The sequence below is a fragment of the Eleginops maclovinus genome, chromosome 19 (assembly GCF_036324505.1).
Source record: "Eleginops maclovinus isolate JMC-PN-2008 ecotype Puerto Natales chromosome 19, JC_Emac_rtc_rv5, whole genome shotgun sequence".
In the NCBI taxonomy this organism is placed as follows: Eukaryota; Metazoa; Chordata; class Actinopteri; order Perciformes; family Eleginopidae; genus Eleginops; species Eleginops maclovinus.
The window spans coordinates 7,309,429-7,324,126 of NC_086367.1; the positions used below are offsets into that span (position 1 = coordinate 7,309,429).

Here is a 14,698-nt window from a genome sequence, read left to right on the forward strand (position 1 = left end):
GAAATCCACATTTTTACACTTTTAGCGCTATTAAATGGCCACTAAAAGTTTTTAAAGGTCAACTTATCTAAATCCAACATTATGAGAGGTTCACAGTTTCCTAAGTTTTCCTCTTTAGTACAGTTATGCACAATATCTAAGTAGTAAGGTTTAGGAAAAAAACTAATGTGGTTTTAAATGGGTGTAGTTTAGTTTGCCTTGGTTTGTTAGGGTTATGGTTGTTTGCAACACTATTAAATTGGCTAATGCTTTGTCAGTTAAAATGACTTAATGTTATACTATTGGTTTCACATGGACATGAACTCTGGTAATAATAATAATAATAATAATAATAATAATAATAATAATAATAATAATAATAATAATTATAATAATAATAATAATAATAATTATAATAATAATAATTATAATAATAATTTAAAAAAAGTAGTATGCCTCTGATTGACTGTCCCATCGATGCATCCTTCATTCCACCATACCCTAAGAAAAGTTGAATGGTCTCATACTACCTCCTGGATTTCCAATTTGAGGATAACAACATTCTGAACCTACATGAAGGTGTAGTAGACATCTTCTAACCCAAAAGCACTGACATTGGCGATTAAATGGCAGTATATAATTCAATACGGCTGATAATCATCTACATGAACAAAATACAATCTTTGAACAGCCAAGTGATACCGCAGTACTTGTTTCTTTATTCCTCAGGGAGAAATTAGAGCTCGAGACAGTAAAAGTTGCCAAGGAGAGAGAACATCAGTGGACCCAACCATTCATTATGTACAGCTTATCGTCTTCATTTGCATTTTAAATATACTATCTTGGAGATGTTCAACATGACAGTAACGCAGCTGACTGAAGTGGAACTTTTTGTTTACAGTTTTTTGTCAGATAAACTCCATTTTGGTTTTCAAGGGAAATTAATTTTAGACGTAAAAGAGGCAAAATGTTGTTGTGCTGCATAACTGATATACATTCTTAACACTCTTTCATAAGTCCAAAAATGTTTTTATGATTTGATTTGTTTCTCGGTTTAATGCCCATTGACAACTCCCACAGGAAGTGATGAGATTTGTTATAAAACTGAATCATTAGCAAGCTGCAATCTCCACTTCTGAAAAGTCAAGCAGTTGCACGACAGTTTTAAACTGGAATTTTCCAAAGACTGTTTACAAAAATAAATCTGACTTTTTTAAAAGTAGCCTAAATGAGAAAATTACCCTACTTTTATCAATAATTAATACCTCAATAGGCATTGTCCAAAATAGGTTACTGTCTCAATTGCTAGTTTCAAGTCGTCTTCAATGCAGAATGATACAAATTTAGTTTTCATTTAGAGGAAAAAGACAATAAAGGCCCTCACCACGTTGTCCGGTGACAAGTGTTTGCTTGTACAAAGCCTCGCCCACTTTTGATTCTAAAAAACAAAGATGGCCGTGGCAAACATTCAAGATGGCCACAGTCGTAATGGCCAAATCAACCGAACCCATTGGTGACATCACAGGGACAACTTCCACTTCTTATGTATGGTGTATTGTCAAAGCATCAGCAACATTTAAACACAATTTCATACCCATGCCTTGGTTCATTCCAATTGGGAAATTACCTTTAGGAATAAAGGTATAAAACATTACAACATCGACACATTTATTTGATGTAACTGCGTAGAAATAAGACAAAATGAAATATAATATACGAAATCAAAACAATCATTCACATTCCACACACCAGAGGCTCAGCACAGCGTGTACTGTGTACAGGCTGCCGAACTGCAATTTCACAATTAGAAACCGCTGACATTCACCGATTCATCAACAAAAGTATTTACAAAAAACATAAGCAATATTTAAAAAGAAAGGTAAAGAAAAACATAATAATAAATTAAATAATTAAATATAATACCTAAAAATAATCAATTAAAGGAAGAAAAATTAAGAAAAAAACAACAAGAAAAGGTCAGATGAAAAAATATTGGGTTACTTTATTTAGCTTAGGCCTTACAAACAGCGAACAAAGGCAAAACTATTAAGACTTTGGGCCATTTTTCAAGTGCAGAGAAAAACATAAAGTGGTAGGTTTGAGGTATTTTTGGTCAAAATCTCCAACAAATCCTCACTTTGTCTTGCAACATTTTGACACCTTCCACGAATGAATAGAAACAGCATATGTGTGAGCCATGCAAGACGACTGTAGAACTCTCAAATGCATCTGCAATTTGCCAGTGGCAGTCATTTGTGAAACGGGACACTGGCACCATTAGCGATCTGCGGGTATATGGTGCTTGCAAATTGCTTTTGTGAAATGGGCCACTGTTATTTTGGATCATGTACAGCGCAAAGTGCAAAACAGTTTTGTGAGATGGATTGTGGATCGGAGGGTGTGGTGATTACAGTTTTTTTTTCCGATTGCTAACAAGCATCAGTCATTACTCAAACCGCTTTTTACAAACTTTTCATACAGTTTGCACAGAAAAGCTATTCTAAGCTCTATAATTCACCAAAACACCTCAACATGTCTCATAAGAGCTGGTTCTGCAACAGTTCTCACTGAGAAAGCATACATTGTCTGCATTATAACAATCCTAAACTTTTAGCCTTGAAGTTTAGATAACATTTGTCCTAAATTAATATGTCATTGTAGAACAATAATAATAATGTCTTTTCATTTAACATTTTTTTACATCCACTAATATTCATTTTGTCCAAGCTGTAGTCACATTTCCAAAAGTCTTTACACATTCATCAGGGTTTTGTCTAAACCGGGGAACAAGGGAGCTGCACCCTCTTAGTTTTGGCGTGCACCCTCATACAATATCTGCCGGTGGACGAGTGGCAAGCAGCAGGCTTACACTGAAACTGTGATTTTCTGAATTAGATGGTTTCTTTTACTGCCCTTTTTTCTGTCAAGGAAGTAAAGAAACCGGGATTTATTTGCTATTTGAGGTGCATTATATGACTCAGCAGCTTTAAGACATGAAGAAACTATTATTTTCCACTTCACTCTAATGCAAGTGGGGGGGGGGGGTCAATCATTTTGACCGTACATGAGGTTAGCAGCCTCATTCTATATTTTTTAAGGAGAAACCCTGTATAGAACACATTTTAAATACAAACAATGCTGTTAGTGCAGTTTATTGTCACAATAAAAAATAAGATGACTCATTCATTTGTAGATACTGTGCTTTCAGAATGGCACAGATTTGAGTGGTGTATACAGCATAAGGCTGTGCTATGATGCACTACTACACTACTCACAGAAAGCATGTGCTATTGTTTTGAAAAAACATGCAATGCTTTGGTTATTTTAAATGATTCTACACAATCCTATCTCTGGTCTCATTGCTCGGAAACAGCTGAGCCAATCCCAGTAGTGCACGGTAGCTGTACAAAGGATTCTCCAGGAAATTGTTCTGCCCACAGCCAGAGGCAGATGGTGTTTTTCTGTTCAGTCTATTGAAAATAGGAGGGAATAATGAAACATGTTTGTTGAAGCAGTTTGAATGAAAAATGCTTTCCAAAGCTATGCATTCTTTATTCTACTGTATTTAACATCATACATAGGCTCACCATAATAAATTAAAAAGAGGAACTAATTGACTTTTCAGACGGTGCAACTAAATGCAAACTGTTTTAGCAGTCAGTATTCAAAAACGTCCACGTACTTAACAGCTTTGTACTGTATAATAAGGAAAATGTGTGTCCATAAAACAGCGATGCTACTGTTGAATAATCTTCAGAAACAGAGCAATTATTAACTCAATACCTATTGTTGTTTTACAAGATTCAATAGAATCATTTTTCCCCCCTCACAATGTATTTAAATCGGTTGTGTATTCGCTCATAGAAAAAAGTTTGTGAACAGCATCCTTAAATAATAACCACATTCAGTATGCACACTGCATTTGAAGAAGACATATTGTGCTTATTTTCAGTTTGATATTATATTTTGAGGCTCTACTGGGACATGTCTCCATACTTTAATATTCAAAAAGCTCTTTATTTTTCTCATACTGCCTGTGCTCCAGCACCTCTTTTCACCCTCTGTCTGAAACCAGAGCTACTCTGCTCTGATTGGTTAGCTGGCCGGCTCTGGTCTGATTGGTCAAGCGCTTAGAGATGTCCCTTAGCCTATCACATACAATCTGTTGGAGCGCAAGACAATAGAAGCGGGCATGTTACATAGTGATTTCATAACGTTATGGAAGAAAACAAAGGCATTCAGGCAGGTGGGAGAGAGTGCTTGGGAGAGAAACTCCCTCTGGAGGGATCCTATACAACATACTTCAGGAAAGGGAACCCGAAAAAGCAGCAAAGGGTCCTTTAAGTTACAGCCGTATGAGAAGTTAATGAGTCTACTCATGCAATAAAGGTGTATTTGGTTTTCTTTCATTATGCAAACCTTGATAAAGGACTAAATCTAAAGTTAAACTTAACCTTCAACAACGATTGAAAGTGTGCGCTTTAACAGCCATTGAGAGTTATATGATGAAAAAACCATTCAGTCTACTCCAATGCAATTTCCCTCCACTGAATGCCTAATAAACAAACAAAAGAAAAGGTTAGCGTTCAAACGCAGTGCGGAGGGAACACTGTGTGCATACTTACGGCCCATGCTGCCTAACAGATGTAAACTCACCGCAGTGAGACAAGGCAAGCTCTTTGCAAAGAACCCATCAACGGTGCAATCATCGGAGAGGACCCCAAAGGAGCACGATGAGATTAAAAGACCTGCTATCAATTTATCAAAGACGCTGCTGAGAGGGAACTTCAAGTTTAAGGAAAAATTGGGACATTTTCTGCCTAATGACGGCAATTTATAAGAGAGCATGGACAACTCTGGTGCTGAAATCTTGAGAGCCAATCTTAATGAGCACTTTAAGTAGCACCCATGTGATTGTTACTTATTGATAGCACCAAAATGTGTTCATATCTCTAAGGAATTCCAGTCAGAAGAAACATACCTCCTCGCTCAAGGACACAGCTTAGCATACGTCAAATGAAGTTTAAGGTGGATTTGAAAAAGATCTAATCAAACACGAAGACAAAAATATTGCTTTTCCAACACGTTCAACAGCTTTGCCATGGCAAGACAAGCAGAATATCTAATACATCGTCGTCTTTTTTCATATCCGGCTGCAGCAGAGTAAAGACGCTCGCCTACATGTTGACCTTTTGGACACAGTTCCTGTAACTCTCACATTCATCCAATGAATAATAAGTGGGATAAAACCGGCAAACCTTCCTCTAAAAGACTTCTTTATTATCCCTGTTTGCCATCAACTATGACTCAATGCTTCTGTCTTTAGTTTTTTCTCACTACTTCTTTATTTTGCTCAGGGGCTTAGGAAGATAATCTTTTCCATCCCCTTCTCTAAATTACAGTGGCGACATCCCCAGCAGAGCCTGAATCTTATCACTCCGTAGCGGCACGAGGAGCTCTACATTAAGTTCTCTGGAGCTAAACAGTTTTTGTTGCTAACCTCAGGGCTTGCCGCACCGCCGGATAAGAGGAGCCGGCCTAACGGAGCAGTGATAACTTTGGATTTTTTCACAACATAGTGGGAAACAAATGTGGGCAATTTGTTTGGAGGACGATTTCCAACAAACTGTGATATATTGTAGTAGTCCCATTCTTTCAATATGTTTATATACTGTAAATGTGAATATGAAACTATGTTTTTGTGTGAATACATGGCTCCAGTTTGGGAATTAATGGAATTATATGAAGTGTGCCCTACTCATAGGTTATACAAATGCAATTAATCATTGCATATTAATGGCCACCCTGGGTCATTTGAACCCAGAGGCACATACAGCAGAGGATTCATTTTTTTTATTTGTGTTGATTTTAATAGAAGGCTGAAGGCACATAGTAAGCATTAAATTAGGGATTTTCAGATTAAAAGACTAATAAATTAAAATGGTGTGCATATAATTTGAATGTAATGTGAAACCGTACCTTACAGTACAGCCTATCACAGTTCCTCTACTTAATTCAAGTGAAATCCCCATTGTCAGTTATTTATAAGAATTAACAGTCTTGCATGCAATGTAGTAGAGTAAGTCATTAAAGATGACTCTTCCTTTACCAGTTGCAACATTAACATATTAATGCAACAATAATTAAAATCCTATTTAATATGATTCTGAAAATGGTACTCCACCTCTGGAACACATTTGGGTGTCTCCTGGTGTAAAACAAGAAACATGAATGATGCAACAGTCAATGGGAGCAGAGCAACAGTGATAAAGATAAAAGCATGTAGTGCAATGCACAGAACGACTATACAAGACAGTGTTAAAGAAAGGAAAAACATGGTTCATGACTGGACTGGGGGTCCATGGGCAGCAGGGTGTGGAGGAGTCTGACACCGCCTGAGGGGATGAAGCTGTTGCTGAGTCTGGAGGATCTTGCTCGGATGCTCTGCTAGCTTATATGATCCTGAAGGCGTCAGCGTTTAGTATAAATGTCATGGATAGTAGGGAGGGAATTCCCACTGATGGACGGCTGACTGCATTATCCTCTGTAGGGACGTGCAGTCTAAAGACGTTTTCGGACCGGTGGAAGTTTATCACAGTTCGACACAGTGCGGGAATTTCATGCAAGGTCTGGTTCTTCGTTGTTCAACCGCAGCGTCTAAGCACCGAAAATCGGATCTTCGCTGGCATAGTCAGATTAGCTTTCGTTGCTATGCTGACACTTGTCCAATGACAGAGAAACTTTCATAACAGTGTTGTGATGCCAAACAGTGTCAGTTCAGAGTGAAACACACTCACTTATGGGGATGGGGATATGCATCAGCTGCTTGTGTGACAGTCAGACAGTGAATACTTACCAGCTGCTGCTGGCATGAGTTAATGGCAGACTAAACGCCGGTTGACGAGCAGAGCTGCAGCGGGCGGTAAATTCCACTGAAACACATTAATAAACGATGAACTACGGCACTCTAGAGAAAAGTTAAGGTTAGAGAAGTAGTTCTGTAATTTAATCTGGCTTCGTATGATTAAAAACTGTACGAGCGTCGACCCGATGCAGTCCTCGTTTGACGTTGTAGTGAGTCGCGTTGGGGAGAAAATCAGCAAAGTAAAACGCCACGTGGGTCATAAAAAGGCACATAAACGTTTACGCCATGACGCAACGATGACGCAATGACGCAGCTCCACTTGAGCTCCACTCGGAAACACAAGGGGTGCTACAGAGTAGAACCAGAAAAGCACCAGAAAAGCGCAAGAACGGATCTTGAAACAGGTTTGGTAGAAAAGGGGCAATAGTTACCTTGTACATAACATACATAGTATCGTCATATGTTATGATGCAGTACTACGTATCTTCCCAGCAGTATACAAAGAAGAAAAACGTGACTCCACATTGACAAACACCACATTGTAATGTAATCTGTTGTGTGTGTGAGGGAACAAAAAAAACACAAAAAAATGTATACTGATAGAATACAGAGAAAAACTATTTTAGACTAGTATTTCTATTTTCTCTAAGTTAGGAATCTGAATACTTTTCCCAACACTGGTTCCAAGAACACACTTCTAAGAATTCCCCTTTGTATGTCCACACTGCACAAACGAGGAATGATTGTACTTCTTAGAACCTTTATTTAGGGATTGTTTCATGTGCAGGGCTGCATGGGCCTTTCTCAAGTCAATCATGGTCTCTTCCTTCATGTTTACATTGAGGTAAGTTGAATCAGGATAATCTCTGCTACTTAGTCTGATGCCAGACACTGACCTACTGACAGGTCAACTGTGTCCTCAGAGGAAGGGAACCATGGAGCCACTACTGTATGTTGCATTGCTAAAAACACACTTTAGTTGTTGTTAATATGACAAATAAATCCTTTGAAATCCTTATAAGTAAATGCAAAAGGTGCGGGTACATAACCCCCAAAGTTGGACGATGCAAAGCCATGGCTCAGTTACCAAGACTATGTTATTTGGAGACACAAAAGCAATGCACTGTGGAAAAAAACATATCTTGCATGTATGATATTTTACAGAAACAACCCCTTTTTAAAACATGTTTTAGGAAAAAAATCAAACCTAGTTACCAAGTTAGAGTGTTATTCTTAAAATTCCCAGAAACTTGCCGCCATGCCCACACAGTATATTTTTGTCCTGTGTGAGACACTAGAGAACACATGACCTCCAATCAGTTGTACTGAACGCTTTGTGAGCAGCAAAGGCCTGAACCTAGAGGCTTTCAAAATGTAAAGGTTTGTTGATATACTGTAGCTTGAGTGGGCTTGAACTGCTGACTATGATGAATGAGCCCGCTATTAAATGACAGGGGGGGGGGGGGGGGGGGGGCACTGCATTGTAAAGTGCAACAACAACCAGAGAATTCATGTGGGAGCGGAGAAAACGGTGACAGCAAAAATAAGACTGGCAGCTCTCAGCGCTTACCAGCCAAACATAGAAAGGAAAATAAGTTGAATTTACCCTCTGTAATCTGACTCGGTACACTTTTCCCTTATGTACTCAAAGTGCTTAGTCATGATTGTAATAAGGGTTTGCTCCTCACTGTTGGCGATGCTGGTTCCATAATTATTGCTCAAGAACAAATATTCTGAGGTACATCCGTAGCTGCTGCTGTGTATCTAAGTACCAGCGGCCATGTTGGTTCATCAACAGTGACATCTTAATGTTCTAACTAATGTTTCACAAAGCAAGGTTGATGTTTCATATGTAAACTCCCCGAGATATTCGCTAAAGCTCCAGAGAGGCTCTGTCCTTGTTGTTTGCCGCTCACTTTGATATTCTCCTGAGTCAAGGGCTTCCTGCTGAGACAAGCAGAGAAATCCACCTTACGACACAGGTAGCTGATCTAACGCCAGCCCAAAAGCGCTCTTTCTTGTCTGACTTTGTAAGAAGGTTAAGCCTCTACACAAAGGCAAAGGACCTGAGAAAGTGTAGGTTCTCCATTCTCATAAATGTAAAGTCTTGCATTGATCTCGAGAGGTCGAACTCGTACTATTATTTGAATGAGATTAATTTATATATCAATGAAAAAGTCAGAGTAACGTTTTGGAGTTTATAAACTAATCCTTATGTACATATTTGAAGGTTTTTGTAGGGTGAATACATGCCATAAAATAGTATATCACTGTTGTGCTTTAAACTTTTTACCACGCAGTGTCCCTTAGTAAGGATTTCTCAGACAACTACATCTGCTTGTGCAGTCTAAACTGTGTAGAAGTTTCATAGTTAAATAAACTTTTGTTACTTTTAAGGGTGACCCTGAACAATCCACTATTTGAAGATTCAATGAAAAGGACCTGATTGGATTACTAATTGTCACAGTGCTCGCAAATGTGGTTATGAAACAACAGAACATTCCATTGGGGTTAGGGTTAGGGTTGGGGTGCTGAAAGTCGAGAATGTCTTGCTTTATCTAAACAGTTAATGATATGTAGTGTAAGCATTTAAAAATGTTAAAATCACACTTGCATTTTTAATCAATCGGCTTGGTGTATGCTTGGATATATTATAAATCAGCTGGATCACCAAAGCAGCATCTTAGCGTTGCCTCAGAAAGGCTAACAGAATAAAGCTATCATTTCGAAATGAAAGATTACTTTTAATAATTGATTTCTGCCTTTTTTCAGTACTGTACAGTTGTGCTGTCTTTCTTTAAGCTTAAACAAAATGGAATCAATGAGTAAAAAAAAACTAACATTAATTGTCGATCCCTTGACGAAAGGAAATACTTGACCAATCAGATTCGACTGGGTAAATTCTTGCTTGGGGAAACCCCTAGTACTTTAGGTTTATTTTGAAGTTGAAACATTTTGCTACATTTCTTCCACCACTTAAATGCATTGTGTTGTTGTGAGATACTGTACATGCAGTGAAAAGCAAATTCCGTTCCCACTCAGCTGGTGGGAAGCTCCAGGTCGCACACTGGAGAATAAAAAGGCAGTTTGGCAGAAAAATGCAGCCTTTCTTCGTGCTGAAAGCTACCCATTCCTTGTCATGACATCAAACGCTGGAGGCATTATTTGTATTATTTAATCAGTATCAGGACGCATAGCTCATTGGTGCTTTGTTTGGTATGCGAGCGTCTCTCAGATATCAGAATTATCCGGAATTACTTTTCAAAACTTTTGGTACTTCTCTTGCCTGTATTACCCTGCAAAAACTTCCCAAGTTTGACCAAAAGCTACTCTTTCTGTGGATCATCACATATTTTAAGCAAATGACAAGTCCAATTGAATATATGGATAAACATTGTTTGCGATTTCACCAACAAACACAAATTGTTATCGCTATTGCAAATCAATGCTGAGATCCAAAATGCCTTGAACAAAACATTTATTTAATGAAAATGATCAATTTATTATAAAGTGTACATACATATAATCCAAATAATCCATCTATTAGAAAGTTGCGGTCAACAAAAAATACAGCAACCCTGTCACCCGGTCTCCCACACAGATCTTACACAGGTGATTATAAATGAGAGCCGCACATACTCACCTGACTCAAATCACAATCATAAAATAATAAGTAATAATATTATACAAAGACCAAATGCAAAAATACAAACAATTGAAAACCTTATTAAAAGTACAACAGAGCTCACCACTTAACACAATGGCTGTTAATTAAGTAATAATGTATTTGTAGCTAGTAGGATTATACATGCCACAAACATAGGGTTAGGGTTTGGGTCATAAACAGATTAACCTAAGATTATCTTGTCTTTTTACAGTGGTTGGAAGAAGAAAAAGGCAGAATAAGGAGTTCTCTAGGGCTGCATCTCCCAACTATCTATCACAACCCTCAACACGAGCTGGGGCCCTGCCTTAGCAGCTGATTCCTCTGAACGCTGCATGAAGTGTCATCTTCACTCTGCACATATGCTGCACTACAGCAGCTGGACCGTGGTCACCAGGCGCTCAAACAAAAGACCAACTCGGTGACAACAGGAGCACTGATTAAATTCATTAGGCAAATGTTTCCCGCTGATGCCGGGCAATTTGAGGTGCAGAAGCACATGGAAATGCCCGGCAGCTGTGCTCCATTCCCAGGAAACGCTGCGCTGTATATTCATTATTTTACAAACAGATCAAACGCATCTGACTGCCTGCATGTTCTCTCCTCCTTGCTTGTATTTCAGATTTATTTTTCTGTGCACCTAGCTTGTTCTGCTGGTGAGTGAATGGAGCCATGAGGGAGAGTTTTCTGGAAAGGAACCAAGCCCCAGTTTTTCTTCGACTTGGAGACTTGCGTCATGCAGGGTAGAACTCCACAGAGGGTTTAGGGCTAAATCCAGAGTTATTTTCCACTTAATTTTAGCTTAACTTCAATTGCCTCCCATCAAAGCTATTCCATGCGAACAAGAAATGAAGAGCGATTGATCCCCTCTTTATTATTTCACCATGTGTGGCATTTAATAAAACAGTCCTCTGTTCCTCCCACCTCTCCCTTCTCATAATTTCCCTTGCAGAACAACAGTGCTCCAGCACTCTCTAGGAGCCTTCAGCGCATGGCAGGTTTCTCCCCAAGGTAGATCTGGCCTACTTCTGAGTGCATCCTCAGCATCCATCTGCCTGTACCCGTAAATTGTGTTTCCTTGCGATTGCAAGTTATCTCATCTGTCAAGACAGGCCTATCAATTTCAGTGAGCATCTAGACAGAAGGCATTAACCCTCAAGTGTCATTCTGGCATCAAGCATTGACAGACAATAACTGCCAGGGATATGAACATATCAGATGGGCACTTCTGACGGTTGTGTTGTGACTGTTAACGATGACAAACTTAATACCAGAATGATAATGATTTACACAGTTCGTTCTCGAGTAACAGTAAGTTATTCTAACAAAACCACTTGCTATGTAGCCGACAACCAACAGGTGGTAACAAAACTGTGTTAGTTATGTGTAGAGCCAAAAACAGATCATTTTCAATGGCAGTCTTATTTAAAACTCTCAAAATTACACACCTCGTCAGTGCCCCTTAGTGTCTAATACTGAAGCACTGAGGCTGTCAACTAACTCGTATTGAAAGCCCATCTGCATCAGTCTTAGACAGAGCACTACATTCTTAGTAAGTGCAACAAAGCATTCATCAGAGAAAATCTTGATGTGTATTATAAATGGTTCAACTTTGATTTAAAATAGCTCTATAGGCCGTAAAATGTGTTTTTTAAATTATTTTTAGTGACTGGGTCATACTCAGCATTTGATTTTCTTAAATATGTATAACAGCTCTGACTATTTAACATGAGAGATTACTTTATTTGGGATTTGTCAGGTTTGAATTGGGTGTGGCCTTGTGAAAATCATTATATTGTCAGGGAGTATTTCTGTTAGGAGGTGGTAGGGAACAAAATAGAGAAAAACAAGAGAAAAAACTGGATGTATATTCATCAGGTTGACGAAAGATAGTCAAATAAATTACTCATGTAGCTCTGTTACTGCTGGATGTGTGAATAAGAAACAGTTTGCTAAGAAAGTCACTCATTAAACGTATTATAATATGTCTACGATTTGTTTAAAACTTTATTCTGCTACCCCCTAGTGACCAAAAAGGTTACTGCAAGTAAATGATAAGTAGAGAAATACTTAAATGTAACATGTTCAGGGTCTGTAGGATATTTTTGAGCAAAATGCATTGTGTGAAACTCCATTAAAATAAACTGTATATCCAACAATATAGACAAAAATACAGGGGATCTTTAATCTTCTTTTACATGAGCTATTTTTGGTCCATCAGACATCAATTGTAGACGTGACAGTGAGATGCACTCACATAAATTACACAACAATACAAGGTAAGTCCTGTATAGAGTGCACTTGTCGGTGAGTCAGAACTATTCTGTTTTCAAACACAGTTGAAACACTTCAGTAAAATGCAGCGCTTTTATCGGAAAATCTCCACATTTTTTTCAGACAAATCCTTCACAGTGTGATGCTTTAAGGAGAATAACATAGCAGCCATTCAAAAGTCGATAAATGCCCCATTGTGGGTGTCAAAGCATCCCCTCCTACTTGCAGTTCCATACTTCCCAGCACTGTCCATGGTGCTGAACAGGCTTCTCTACCTCCACACTGCCATGCTACCACTTGTAATCCACAAGAGGGTGGTGATTACAGCGGGTGGTGGCGTTACACTGCTTCCCATGATGCCTCGAGGCGGCCATCGATCCCTTAACCAGACACACAAATGAAATGCATTCTATTGGGACTGCTAGTTTTAAAAAGAAAATCAGCACATAGGAGGATGTTATATATAATCCCCAACTGTCTCACACGCAAAAACAACTTAAAAGGAGTTTTAATAAAGCTTCTGCGATCAGGGAACATTTTGGGAAGAGTAGGCTAATCTCTTCCTCTCCTCCTCTTTCCCTCCCTGTTTCTCTCTCTCTCTCTCTCTCTCTCTCTCTCTCTCTCTCTCTCTCTCTCTCTCACACACACACACACACACACACACACACACACACACACACACACACACACACCTCTCCAAAAAAACATGCACATTCATACACACCCTGGATTAGTATGCGTCGGGCACAACTATCCAAGCTCTCTGCTTGGTTACCCTGCAACGCTACGACCTTTTCCCCACTTATGTACATTTACAAAATGCAAATAAATAAAAGCTCCATAGCACGGTGCATTGTTACTTTCTCCGGATTACCTGTAATTGCAGGAGTGTTCCAACCTACTGCTTGTGCGTTCACAGCAAACAAAAGCAGAGCTTGAGGAAAGATGTTGCATGTACAATGTAAGAAGAATGTCCAAAACATATGGAAACACTACTAATTTTAAATCTGAGCAGAACACTCTCACAATAAACGTTATTCCTCACCTTTAGAGACGGACAAGTATCCATTGTGTGCCTCCTCTCGCTCTCACCGAGTATTCTCTTTCCCCGGTTCGAGGCTTCAGCCGCTCCCTTCCCATTCATCCACTAATTCCAGGAAACGAACTGCGAAACCAGCTGCCGAACAAGCCGCATATCGCTCTTCTTTCGCACTTCACAATGTTTCACCCCCACCCCCAGCAGTAAGCAGTTGCTCTGGCTTTTTTCGCCTGGAGCCAAACTGCGACTAAGAGCTTCACAGAATATTTGTAGTTTCCCCCCTTCAAGTAAAAAATAACTAGCTGGCTGCTGTGCGGGGCTCGTAGATGTATTTCCAGTATGTCTTTCTTTAGAGAGGGAGAGACAGTGCTGCTACATGGCACAGGCGTTTTTCTATTTCTTCCCCGCGGTGCCGTACTTACTTGTCGGTGAAAACACGCAATATGTCCCTTGCTTCTCTTTGGTGGCTCCTAAACGCACATCCAAGCCGGTGTGGAAAAAGAGGGGAATATCCCAAAAGAAAGTTTTTGTTGTGAATAATTCAGGAGTGGTCCGAGAGTGAGGAGATGGTGGAGTGTGAAGTCTCTGCGCTAGAAAGACTGCAATGAAGCGGCGGATAACCCTAGATGGCACAAACACCATGAGGTATCACTGAGCCCACCCGGGAGAGGAGAGAAGTGGAGGGGGGGTTGGGGGAGTGGGGTAGGCAAGAAGCAGGTCAGCTGGAACTATCGTGCATTTACGCAAACAAACATCGGAGAGATTGTAGAGATGATTACGCGTAAAGAGCCACTTTGGCACGGTCTGCAGCGAGTGTTGTCTGCAGGAGATTAATGGCCAGCCACGGATTAGTGTGTGATTAGCGGTGTTTAGCGTA

General features: G+C 39.4%; 1 protein-coding gene across 2 annotated transcripts in view; it reads right to left on the minus strand.

The window, feature by feature from the left end:
* The window catches only part of LOC134881491 (leucine-rich repeat and fibronectin type-III domain-containing protein 2), a 115,725-nt gene extending 101,322 nt beyond the window's left edge, over positions 1-14,403 (minus strand). For both annotated transcript variants that reach the window (XM_063908875.1, XM_063908874.1), the window contains exon 1: positions 13,828-14,403. The gene's annotated coding sequence lies outside the window, so the exon portion shown is untranslated. The remainder of the gene's footprint in view (positions 1-13,827) is intronic.
* Between the last annotated feature and the right edge of the window lie 295 nt (positions 14,404-14,698).